The sequence below is a fragment of the Portunus trituberculatus genome, chromosome 44 (assembly GCF_017591435.1).
Source record: "Portunus trituberculatus isolate SZX2019 chromosome 44, ASM1759143v1, whole genome shotgun sequence".
Classification (NCBI taxonomy): domain Eukaryota; kingdom Metazoa; phylum Arthropoda; class Malacostraca; order Decapoda; family Portunidae; genus Portunus; species Portunus trituberculatus.
The window spans coordinates 22,522,840-22,534,667 of record NC_059298.1 but is presented as its reverse complement, the minus strand read 5'-3'; positions in this window follow the sequence as shown (position 1 = coordinate 22,534,667).

Genomic DNA, 11,828 nt, shown 5'->3' with positions numbered 1-11,828 from the left:
CATCCATTTTAGTAAACTGCCATGCACTCCTCCTACCATTTCAAGTTTCCAGATCAGTCTCCGTGTGGTACCTTATCAAAGGCCTTTTTAAATCCAGATATATTCCATCAGCCCAACCATCTCTTTCCTGTATTACATCTATCACCCTCGAATAGTAACATATCAGGTTTGTCGTGCATGAACGCCCTTTTCTAAAACCAAATTGACACTCACAAAGTATGTCATTTTTCTCCAAGAAGTCTGTCCATCTATTCTTCACCACCCTCTCACACATCTTAGCTACCACACTTGTAAGTGACACTGGTCTATAGTTCAATGGGTCTCTCTTGTTACCTGATTTATAGATTGGGACAATGTTAGCTCTTTTCCAGTCTTGGGGCACTACACCTTCCCTTAATGAGGCATCAATTACTTCACAAACTTTTTCTGCCAGTTGCTCCTGCATTCTCTTAAAATCCATCCTGATACCCCATCAGGTCCCACAGCTTTTCTCACTTCTAAACTCCCCATCATATTCTTGATCTCCTCCACAGTTACTTGAAACTCCTTCATAATCCCTTTCTGTTCCATTACCAGTGGTTTGTCAAAAGCAGTCTCCTTTGTGAATACCTTCCGAAAGCATCCATTCATAGCCTCTGCCATTTCCTGGGATCCTCACTGCATACTCCATTTACTTCTAAACTTTCAATACTTTCTCTATTTTTGATGTTGTTGTTCACATGTCTGTAAAAAGCCTTGGTTGGTCTTTACATTTATCAATTATATCCTTTTCTTGTTTCTTTCTTTCTTCTCTTCTAATCAACACATATTCATTTCTTGCTCTTTTGTAACTTTCCCACTGCTTAATCCGTCTTTTCCTTCTCCACCTCTTCCATGCATCCTCTTTTCTTGTTCTAGCCTTTTCACATCTATTGTTAAACCAGTCCTGCTTTCCAACTTCTCTATGTTGTCTTATTGGTACAAATTTTTTCTCACCTTCTTTGTATATTTTTATAAATTCCTTCCACTTTTCATTTGCTCCCTTAGCACTCTTGAATTTCATCCAATTTGTCTCTTGAAAGAATTTCTTTAGGTTTCCAAAATCTGTCTGTGTGTGTGTGTGTGTGTGTGTATTTACCTAGTTGTATTGTACAGGGTTCAAGCAGGGCTCATAGTGTCCTGTCTCCATATCTCCATTTATCTAATTTTTCCTTAAAGTTATGCACATTATGTGCTGTAACAACTTCATTATCCAATGCATTCCACTTTTCCACCGTTCTGTGTAGAAAACTGTATTTTCCAATATCCTTCACACACTGCCTCATCCTGATCTTCTTTTCATGTCCTCTTGTCCTTCCATCTTCTGTCAATAGCTGCAGGTCTTTTTTGTTTATCTTTTCAATGCCATTGACTATCTTGTACATTGTTGTTAGGTCCCCCACGTTCTCTTCTATATTCTAAGGTTGGCAGTCCCATTTCCTTCAGTCGTTCTTCATATGTTAGGTCCTTTAATTCTGGCACCATCTTTGTAGCAATCTTCTGTATTTTCTTATATTTTTTTTAGAGCTTGGACACCATACCACTGCAGCATATTCCAGCCTTGGACGTATCATGCTTGTGATGATTTTTTTTCATTATATCTTTGTGTGTGTGTGTGTGTGTGTGTGTGTGTGTGTGTGTGTGTGTGTGTGTGCATGTGTGTTTGTGTATTTACCTAGTTGTTTATTACAGGGTTCAAGAGGGACTCTTAGTGACCTGTCTTCATATCTACTTTTAACCAGCTTTTCCTTAAATTTATTCACACTTTCTGCCACTACAATTTCTTCACTCAATCTGCTCCAGATGTCCACCATCCTATGTGGAAAACTAAACTTTTTAATGTTCCTCAAACACTGACTTTTCATGATCTTGGAGTGTCCTCTTGTTCATCATCTCCATCCTCTGTCAGTGATACCAGGTCTTATATGTCTATCTTTTCCATACAGTTAACTAACTTATACATTATTATTAGATCTCATCTCTCCCAACTATCCTTCAATGTTGGTAGTTCCATTACCTTAAGTCTTTCCTCATAAGGAAGATCCTTTATTTGTGGCACCATTCTTTCTAGTTTCCTGATGTCCTTCTTCATGTGTGGTGACCACGTGGACCACTGCTTCATATTCTAGTCTAGGTCTTATCATAGTAGTTATGATCTTTTTTCTTAACACTCTTATCCACTTAATTGAATGCCAGCCTGATACTTGTTAGTGTCCTGTACGTTGAAGCAAATAGCCCATTTTGTCTTTCTGGAGTCAGGGTGTCTTATATAATCACTTCCAGGTCTTTCTCTTCTCTCTTTTTCATTATAACCACTTCTCCCATTTTGTATTTTCATGTTGGTCTTCTAGTACCTTTATCCATTTCCATCACATGGTATTTCGTGGTATTAAATTCTAATTTCCACTTTTGGTTCCATTCCCAGATTTTGTCAATATCTTTCTGCAATTCTGTACAGTCCTCATTTCTCCTTATCACTCTCAAGTGTTTTGCATCGTCTGCAAACAAATTTATGTAGCTATTCAAACCCTTTTGTGTATCATTAATATATACTTGGAACATCACTGAACCTGTGGTATGTCACTAGTAACTGTGCTGCAACTTGATGGGGTGTCTCTTATCATTGTCCTCATTTCCTTTCTGTTAAGAAGTCCGTCACCCAGCTTAAGGTACTTTCCTGTATTCCTCCATTGTGTTCTATTTTCCATAGATATCTTCTGTGTGGTACTCTGTCAAAAGCCTTTTTGATATCTAGATACATCCATCTCTCCCTTGTACTTCATCTTTTACTTTCGTATAAAAGCTTATTAAGTTTGTTATGCATGATCTTCCTTTTCTAAAACCAAATTAGGAGTTATTTATTATTTCATTTTTCTTCAGATATTCTAACCACTTTTCTTTAAATACAATTTCACAGATCTTTCCCACAACACTTGTCAGTGAAACTGGTCTATAATTTAGGGGCTGTCTTATTTCCTCCTTTTGTATATTGGGACTATATTTGCTCTTATTCATTTCATTAAAGAACTGTTAACAACATCACAAATTGGTTCCACCAGTTATTATCTACATTCTCTCTTTGTTCATCCTGACACTCCTCCTGATCCCATTGCCTTTCTTACATCCACTTTTTCTAGTATATTTGCTAATTTTCTGTTTATGTACCACAACATTTCTTAATCCTTCTTGCGTCACTTGATTGTTTGGTTCTATGAAATCTCCCTCTTCATTAAATACTAATTTAATGTTCTCATTCATAAGTTCACTCATTTCGTCTATTGTTTCATATATCCTATTTCCCTTAATTAACTTAGTGATGGTCTCTCTGTTTGTCATCTTTCCATTTATATACTTACAAGAAAGCTCGGGTTCCTTTTCACATCTTTTCACTACATCCCTTTCAAAATTTTTCTTTTCCTCCCTTATTCTAATGTATTCGTAAAATATAACCTATTTTCTTTGATTTGCTGCTTCCTTAATTTTTTCAAAGTTGCATCTTTACACTTCTTAGCTTTTGTACATGTAGCATTATACCACGTGTGTTTGCTCTCTGTTATTCTGTGTTTGTGTTTCACTGTTTCACTGTTTGATCTGCTGCAGTCTCTGACGAGACAACCAGATGTTACCCTATGGAGCGAGCTCAGAGCTCATTATTTCCAATCTTCGGATAGGCCTGAGACCAGGCACACACCACACACCGGGACAACAAGGTCACAACTCCTCGATTTACATCCCGTACCTACTCACTGCTAGGTGAACAGGGGCTACATGTAAAAGGAGACACACCCAAATATCTCCACCCAGCCGGGGAATAGAACTCCGGTCCTCTGGCTTGTGAAGCCAGCACTCTAACCACTGAGCTACCGGGCGTGTGTGTGTGTGTGTGTGTGTGTGTGTGTTCACTGTTTGATCTGCTGCAGTCTCTGATGAGACAGCCAGACGTTACCCTACGGAACGAGCTCAGAGCTCATTATTTCCGATCTTGGGATAGGTCTGAGACCAGGCACACACCACACACCGGGACAACAAGGTCACAACTCCTCGATTTACATCCCGTACCTACTCACTGCTAGGTGAACAGGGCTACGTGAAAGGAGACACACCCAAATATCTACACCCGGCCGGGGAATCGAACCCCGGTCATCTGGCTTGTGAAGCCAGCGCTCTAACCACTGAGCTACCGGGGTGTGTGAGTGTGTGTGTGTGTGTGTGTGTGTGTTTGTTGGTTCTTATGGATATCTTTTCCTGGCTGCCATACTTAAGAAGGAATGCCGACTTGGTATCATAGGAACAGGAATTTTTTTTTTTTTTTTTTTCTTAATGCAGCAGTTTATATGCTTTAGAATTATATGAAAATGGAAGTCAGTAATGAAAACATTTTGAAAACTATTCATATGTATTGCCTGTCTCTCACCAGGTTGTCTCCCTTAAAGGGAGATAATGATAATGATTACTTGTTTCATTGTAGAAATATGAACACAGAGGAGGGGATCCCAAGACCCTTTGCTTTGTCCCATGTTAAGGCATATCATAAATAGAGTGACAGAATTTATCTAATTTTGATATAAATATACACTGAATTTATTTTCCTATTCCATATGGAAAGAACTTATGTGATATAACTTAATGCTCAAAATATGCATTTGCTGGTGTTCCTTGCCAAGAAGACCACACCAGAGATGATAGCCTTAATTCCTGTTTTTACTGTTTGTATTTTCTTTTAATAGTTTTGTACATACTGTTTAACATTAGTAATAAAACATTATTACATATGTGTTTGTCTTAATTCATCATCTGAAACATTTTTTTTTACTTATACAACATATTTTATATTTATTATGTATAGTTATTTATGGCAATTTTCCTCACTTCAGTATAATAGTCACATAGCAAGGGTTTCCTGCATTGTGTATAACAGCTGAATGCATAGAAATTGCAGTACAGTGTTGTGTTGGGTGCACAAGACAAAGTAAACAATGGGATTAAAGTGAGGAACATGGTACAGGAAAAAAATCCTCAGTATGTTATTGCATTTCCATTCATTATCTCGATGTTTTATGTCATTGGCATGAAAAAAAGAAAATACTGCAAAAGAGAGCAAAAGTAATTCTCTATAATGGTAACTGGGTGTTTATAAGTCTTGTACAATGTATAACTTAGCTTGTGGGAAAAATTATCACAAGTTTGAATACAGGCACACACATATAGCTTGGCATGGTAATGAAAAAAATTACAATAATGACTGATAGGTCAATAATGAGAACCTTATTGTTGACAACTAACAATCAATAGCCTGCAATAAATATACTTATTGACTGATAACCTGTTAATCAATAAATCCAGGATTCTGGTCCTAGCGATAATAATATTAATTTTTTTAGTAAAAGAATTTGATAAATTCAAATATTTATTTTTATTTATTGATAAATTCAAATATTTATTTTTATATTTATCTTAAGAATATTAGAAAAAAGTAAAATGTTATGTTTATCCTGTCCCTTCACTAGTTGAAAGTATTACTGTTTTAAGTAAAACAAGATTTGATCTTAAAAGTTTAGAATTTGAGCATAGTCATGTTCCCCTAAAAAACAAAATCATCAGTTGTTAGTTTGGAACTGAAAGTATTGACGATACCAATAAACTGATAACACAAGAAAAATAAATCATCTGATGATTGATAACCCAATATCGTCATCACAATAATTATCGTGATAATGTCCACATATGCACACACACTTCTTTTATTTTTTATCATCAAACGTCTTCTTTCCCATCACTGTGGGATTGGATGTGTTTTAGGAATTAGAGCAAATTTTTACTGGTTGCATGCCCTTGCTGACACCAACCACAGCTCTACGTGGTGGGCCAAGTTTTTTGTCATGTATTAACGAAACCTGCGAGACAGCAGATTGTTTTAAATCAGAGTTTTTCTTCTAGCCTTTGTCTAAAGAGGCCATCGTTACAAGGCAGGAGGAGTCCTTTCAGGTTCTACTACTCCAGGCCAGAGTGGACCAAGCAGCAATGATGGCTAATGAGTGGTTCCACTCTTAAAACTACACATCTCTGATCTATGATCCCATCACTGCATGCAGTTTAATATCTTGCCCAGGACACACACACAAAGATATTCAAAATAAAAAAAAAACAAATAAAACAGAATAAACATAAATAAAGTAAAGAAATAATGTTAGTAATAACATGAAACTTTTAATTAATTATAAAATATTAAACAATGATAGCAACAATGAGAACAGTAAGAACAGTCAGATACACAATGCAGATTACCAACTTTATCTCAGACAAAGTTCAGAAATACTATTCTCATGCACCGGCCACTGATTTATATTAAGACAAGCTCCCCAGCAGAGGAGTGTGAAATGTTCATGTGGTTCTGATTACCTGACAGTCTTATCACAGGTAAAGAGAATATGGGTGGGTTGGGAGTGCAGGAGGAAGCACAGAAGAGATATGAAAGAACATAAACATTAATAAAATATACTCTAGTAGTAATATGTTCTCCTGCTTCACTTGACCATGTCATGTGGCACATATCACATCTATTTTATTCATATGTGTATGTACTTATCATAATCATCTCACTTTCTGGTATTCTTTCCTTGTGGTCAGACTACCTGATGCTTAACCCCATCATTTGTTTCATCTGTTCCACATTTAATCCCTCAACCTTTAGGTATTTCTTGGGCTATAAACATCCAACACCTTCATGTGATCTGTGAATATGTGACACCTTCATTTGAGAGAGAAAGAAGGAGCATAAAAAAGTGCATGTAAGCAAATTGAAGGTTCTGATAGGAGAGAAAGGCTGTTTAGATGATAGAAAGCAAGGGTAAACAAGTAAGGGAAAGAGGCATTATTTAAGTATTAAAAAAAGGATTAGCTTGGATTGGGAGAAATGGAGGCTCTGCCATAGCCATCCATTAATGGGACACTGAGAGAGAGAGAGAGAGAGAGAGAGAGATTGATTGATTGATTAATTAGATTTATTGGGCCATTTTACTTACATTGGTATAAAATTCTACATAGAAAATGAGTTGAGGCAAGGTCCAATAAGCCAAAGCTTCAGTAGGACCTGTAAACTAGTATTGTGGCAGACACAAGGGACACATTGTGGCCATTCTATGGCAACGTTGGAAATTAGTAGTTACAACAAACAGTAAATTAACAAATACAGTGAAGAAATACACATTCATATGTAAAAGAAAAAAAATTATAGCAATAACTACTACTACTAATAATAATAGTAATAAAATAAAATAATAACATTAATAATAATAATAATAATAATAATAATAATAATAATAATAATAATAATAATAATAATAACAATAATAATAATAATAATAATAATAATGATAATAATAATAACAACAATAATGATAACTATCATAATAATCAGGATCTAAAATATATATGATATTAAAAAAAATATATATATATATATATATATATATATATATATATATATATATATATATATATATATATATATATATATATATATATATATATATATATATAACAATAACAATAATAATAATAAAAACTATCATAACAATCAGGACCTAAAGTATATAATAGTAAAAAAAAAAAAAATGGTTACAAAAGTACGTACTAAATAGTAATATTTACATTTATATTTATGGTGCATGTTCACCTATGCTATAAAAATACTGACAAATATAAAAAGATGAAAAATAAATAAACTGATAACAAATTAAGAACAGAATCAGGTAGAAGTGTATATACAAATAATTCACATTTATGAAGGGCAGGAACAAAAGTAAAAGCAAATTATATCCACACACCAAGGCTAATGCAGGGAAGTTTGTCACATTGTGTTGAAGTGAAACATAGCTTAGATAGGATCTGCTGGTTGATCATTGTATTTAGAGAATATTGTTTTTATAATCGAATGTTTAGATAAATTAAAGTTGGTTGTGACAAGTTCATGTGACAAGTTGTTCCAGCTTCTGGCTGGAGAGAGAGAGAGAGAGAGAGAGAGAGAAGGCTGTTCTTGAGAGAACTCCCTTACGAGAATGTGCAATATGTAAGAGATGAGTCTCCATTTATAAATATCCTTATATTTCTACCTTGCTTTCACAAAATCTTTAATTTTCCTCTCACATTTCTCTCAAATACTCCATCACTGTCCTCCTATCTTAATGAAAGTTGTTATCTTGCATCCACTGTACTTTTAACAAGTATTGTTTGCACACCACAGGTGACTTGCTTCAAACACTTGCTTTCTTCATATTCATCTCTAGTGCTACTTTCAAATCCTCACTGTATGTACATGGAGCTGTTGGCATAGATATTCCATTTCACTGGTCGCTACACTTTTATCACATACTTTATAGATCAAAACACTCTTATATTGCACAGGTTGTTCTCCTGTTTTGCCTTCTATTTCATGCTTACAGAATTTTTGGAAAAAAAAGTGGTAAAATTGTCACAAATCTGAATGTACACACACACACACACACACACACAGACAGAGGCTGTTTGTACTTTATGTATGACTTTCTTTTCATTGTACACATGTCAAAAGTATTGTGTGATGAACCATTGAAAGTCTATGTTGGTACTTATGTGTATTACAGTAAGGTCTGTCGTTACTGTTGCTACCTTTTTAATCTTGAGGAAGTCCTGATTTTTTAAATAATTTTCTTAAATCTAAAACATACTTTTATATTTTCTTGCAATATTTTCTTTCATCCTGCATCTTGTATTTTATGCATCTGCCTCTCTACTTATTTCAGTCATCATTATTTCCAGCACTCGTGCCCTATTTTCAACACTTCCGTCACCAATGTTGTCTCTTTTACACCCAATTACTTAATTCAAAGTCCTTTGACATTTCTATATTTATTTGTCTTCTATTCCTCATTCACAGGTTCAGTCACTCTCTGTTTAATTTTTTTTCTTTTTATTTCTTTGTCCCTGAACTTATTAGTTCTAAGCCTCTTTCTTCTGTTTTACGTTTTCCCGTTTACTAACGTAGTGCACACACACACACACACACACACACACACACACACACACACACACTGGAATATATCAACTGACAAAGTTGTGTGTAGCAGGAATATTCGTAGCTTGAAGATAAACATGACAGATTAATTTTAAAATGCGAGACATTACGATCGAGCTTGACCCATTTCTGTAAAAAAAAAAAAAAAAAAAAAGAAAGTTATGAAGACTGATATACTGGATTATTCCAGTCCTGCCCATTACAACCACGCTATTCTTGTAGATCTTATTATATCCACACTGCTTGCCGTTATCATTGCACAATCCTTCTTGCTTTTGTAATAAGTGTCATCCAATCCTGCTTCCACAACCCCCTCTTGCTGTACCATCGCCACGCATCGCCTTATTTTTGCTTTCCCTACTTATACACCCTGACTACTTTGGATAGTAATCATCAATGAGGTGTGTGCCTTATATACATTATTGTTTTTGTTTTTTTCAACACGTTTTAGTGGAAAATGTAAGGGTTTTTCAGGATTTTTATGAATACAGAGATAGATTAAAAAGGACTATTATCAAAGAGCGAAAAAAGAAACCTACCCGACCTTTCCGATCTTTAATGACTGGCGAGAGAACAAAGCGTTTACGAGCTTTCTCTGGAACACAAGCATTCACGCAGCAGTCACGCTCCCTTCCATACAACCTCCAAGTTCCAACAACTGTTCTTTGCTTTTTGCACACTAGAATGTACAAACACTCTTCTTTTTACTTCTCTATAACTGTCACATCCTTTCCTAGCTTCTCTGAAAAGGAAAGTTCATCATTATCACACGCGCCACAAGCCATAACTATTGTCACTGCTCACTTGGTCGGACTGACGCGCTCGATATGACTTCACTGCAACCTTCACCCACTCGCTTTCAATCATAGTTACTATTTTTTTTTCTCACGTGACTCGCAGGGAGCAGTGCATATTGCAAATTCCCCCTCCCACCCGTCTCTCTCTCTCTCTCTCTCTCTCTCTCTCTCTCTCGGTACTTATCAAACATGAGTTCGCCGGTTCTCTGCAGGGCAGAGAGAGAGAGAGAGAGAGAGAGAGAGAAGGGGGGGAATGTGTGTGTGTGTGTGTGTGTGTGTAATTCACCTCCTCGGTCGCCTGCTGGTCACCCAACCAGTCTTTCCCATTACGGAGCGAGCTCAGAACTCATAGACCGATCTTCGGGTAGGACTGAGCCCACAACACACTCCACACACCGGGAAAGCGAGGCCACAACCCCTCGAGTTACATCCCGTACCTATTTATTGCTAGGTGAACAGGGGCTACACATTAAGAGGCTTGCCCATTTGCCTCGCCGCGCCGGGATTCGAACCCGTCCCTCTCGATTGTGAGTCGAGCGTGCTAACCACTACACTACGCGGTGTGTGTGTGTGTGTGTGTGTGTGTGTGGCGATCTCTTTTTCTCTCACATAATGTGCTATCGTAGTGCTGCTTACCATCAACACACTATATGCTATTTGGGTTACATTTATATCGTCATGGTAGTGACTCTCTCTCTCTCTCTCTCTCTCTCTCTCTCTCTCTCTCTCTCTCTCTCTCTCTCTCTCTCTCTCTCTTAATACTTACCTAATTTGAAGCCATCTATGAAAATCATGAATATTACACATTATAAATGTAGTAGTATTATGATTGTATTTACGTGGTTTATTTAAATATGCATAACTCCAAGTAATATCGTGTGTCTTTGATTCTGGTACCACTAGTGACTAGGCTATAAGAACGTCGGAAATAAGGCAAGGTGCAAGAAGTCATCTACGTACTTAAGAAATAGAGGAAACAAAGACAATAGTTGGAGCTTCGTGGAATAAGTGCCGGATATTCTTCCGTAATGTAATATGGTAACCTGATTCTTCATTCTTTTGCAGATGCGTGGAGCTACATGGACTACCAAGCTGACTCTCTCTTCTCTCCTATCCTTCTCTACGCTAACCTATCCTAACATACTTGATTGAGTGAGTTCAGTGTCCCTGTAGTTCTCGGGGTTCTTTTTCCCTTGCTGCTGCTGGTGAAGTTAAGGAAGACAAGAGGCATCGCACTGTGCTATGCTGAGGATGAAGGGAAGGTAACGTGTCCCTACCATTTCTTGATTCACTCAATATACCATATACAATTATCAAATACTTTGAAATTATCTCTTACTTGTCGTGATGAATAAAGATGGCCGTAACTGGTGAATAACTAAAGATGCCTCGGTTATCTTCTTGATTAGTAAAGGTATCATCTTAACTTCATAGAATTTCCTTGTGATATTCAAGATAACTAAAACCTATGATATGGTACTGAAGGGATTAACAGAAAGTAGGAATACACAGTGCTAATGTTTCTGTAATATGGGTGTGGCATGGGTGGGACAAATAGCATGGAGGGTGAAGCAAAAAATATTTAGCGTGTAGAAGTTGTGATATACATGTTAGAGAGACAATCTCGATGTGACATTTGTGATGCTGCTCATAAGAAGACTTAAAATACGTGAAGGGGATTAGAAGGGAGAACAGGCAAAAGAGGCAACACGATGAAGAAGGGAAAATGTAATAAGACATAGGTTAGATGAAAAAAAAAAAGATTGAGGAACATCGGAGTGATTGATATTAAGAGCTTCTAAATTTTGAAACACTCATAATATTTCAAAGATAAGTTTCAGAGTTCGCAAGTTCTCATAAATGTTGAATTAAATTGTTAATGTCTGGTGAATCTCGCTACAATTTAGCTAAACTGAGAACTTTTGTCAAAGGGCAGAGGTATATTGTAGGATTATTGTGTA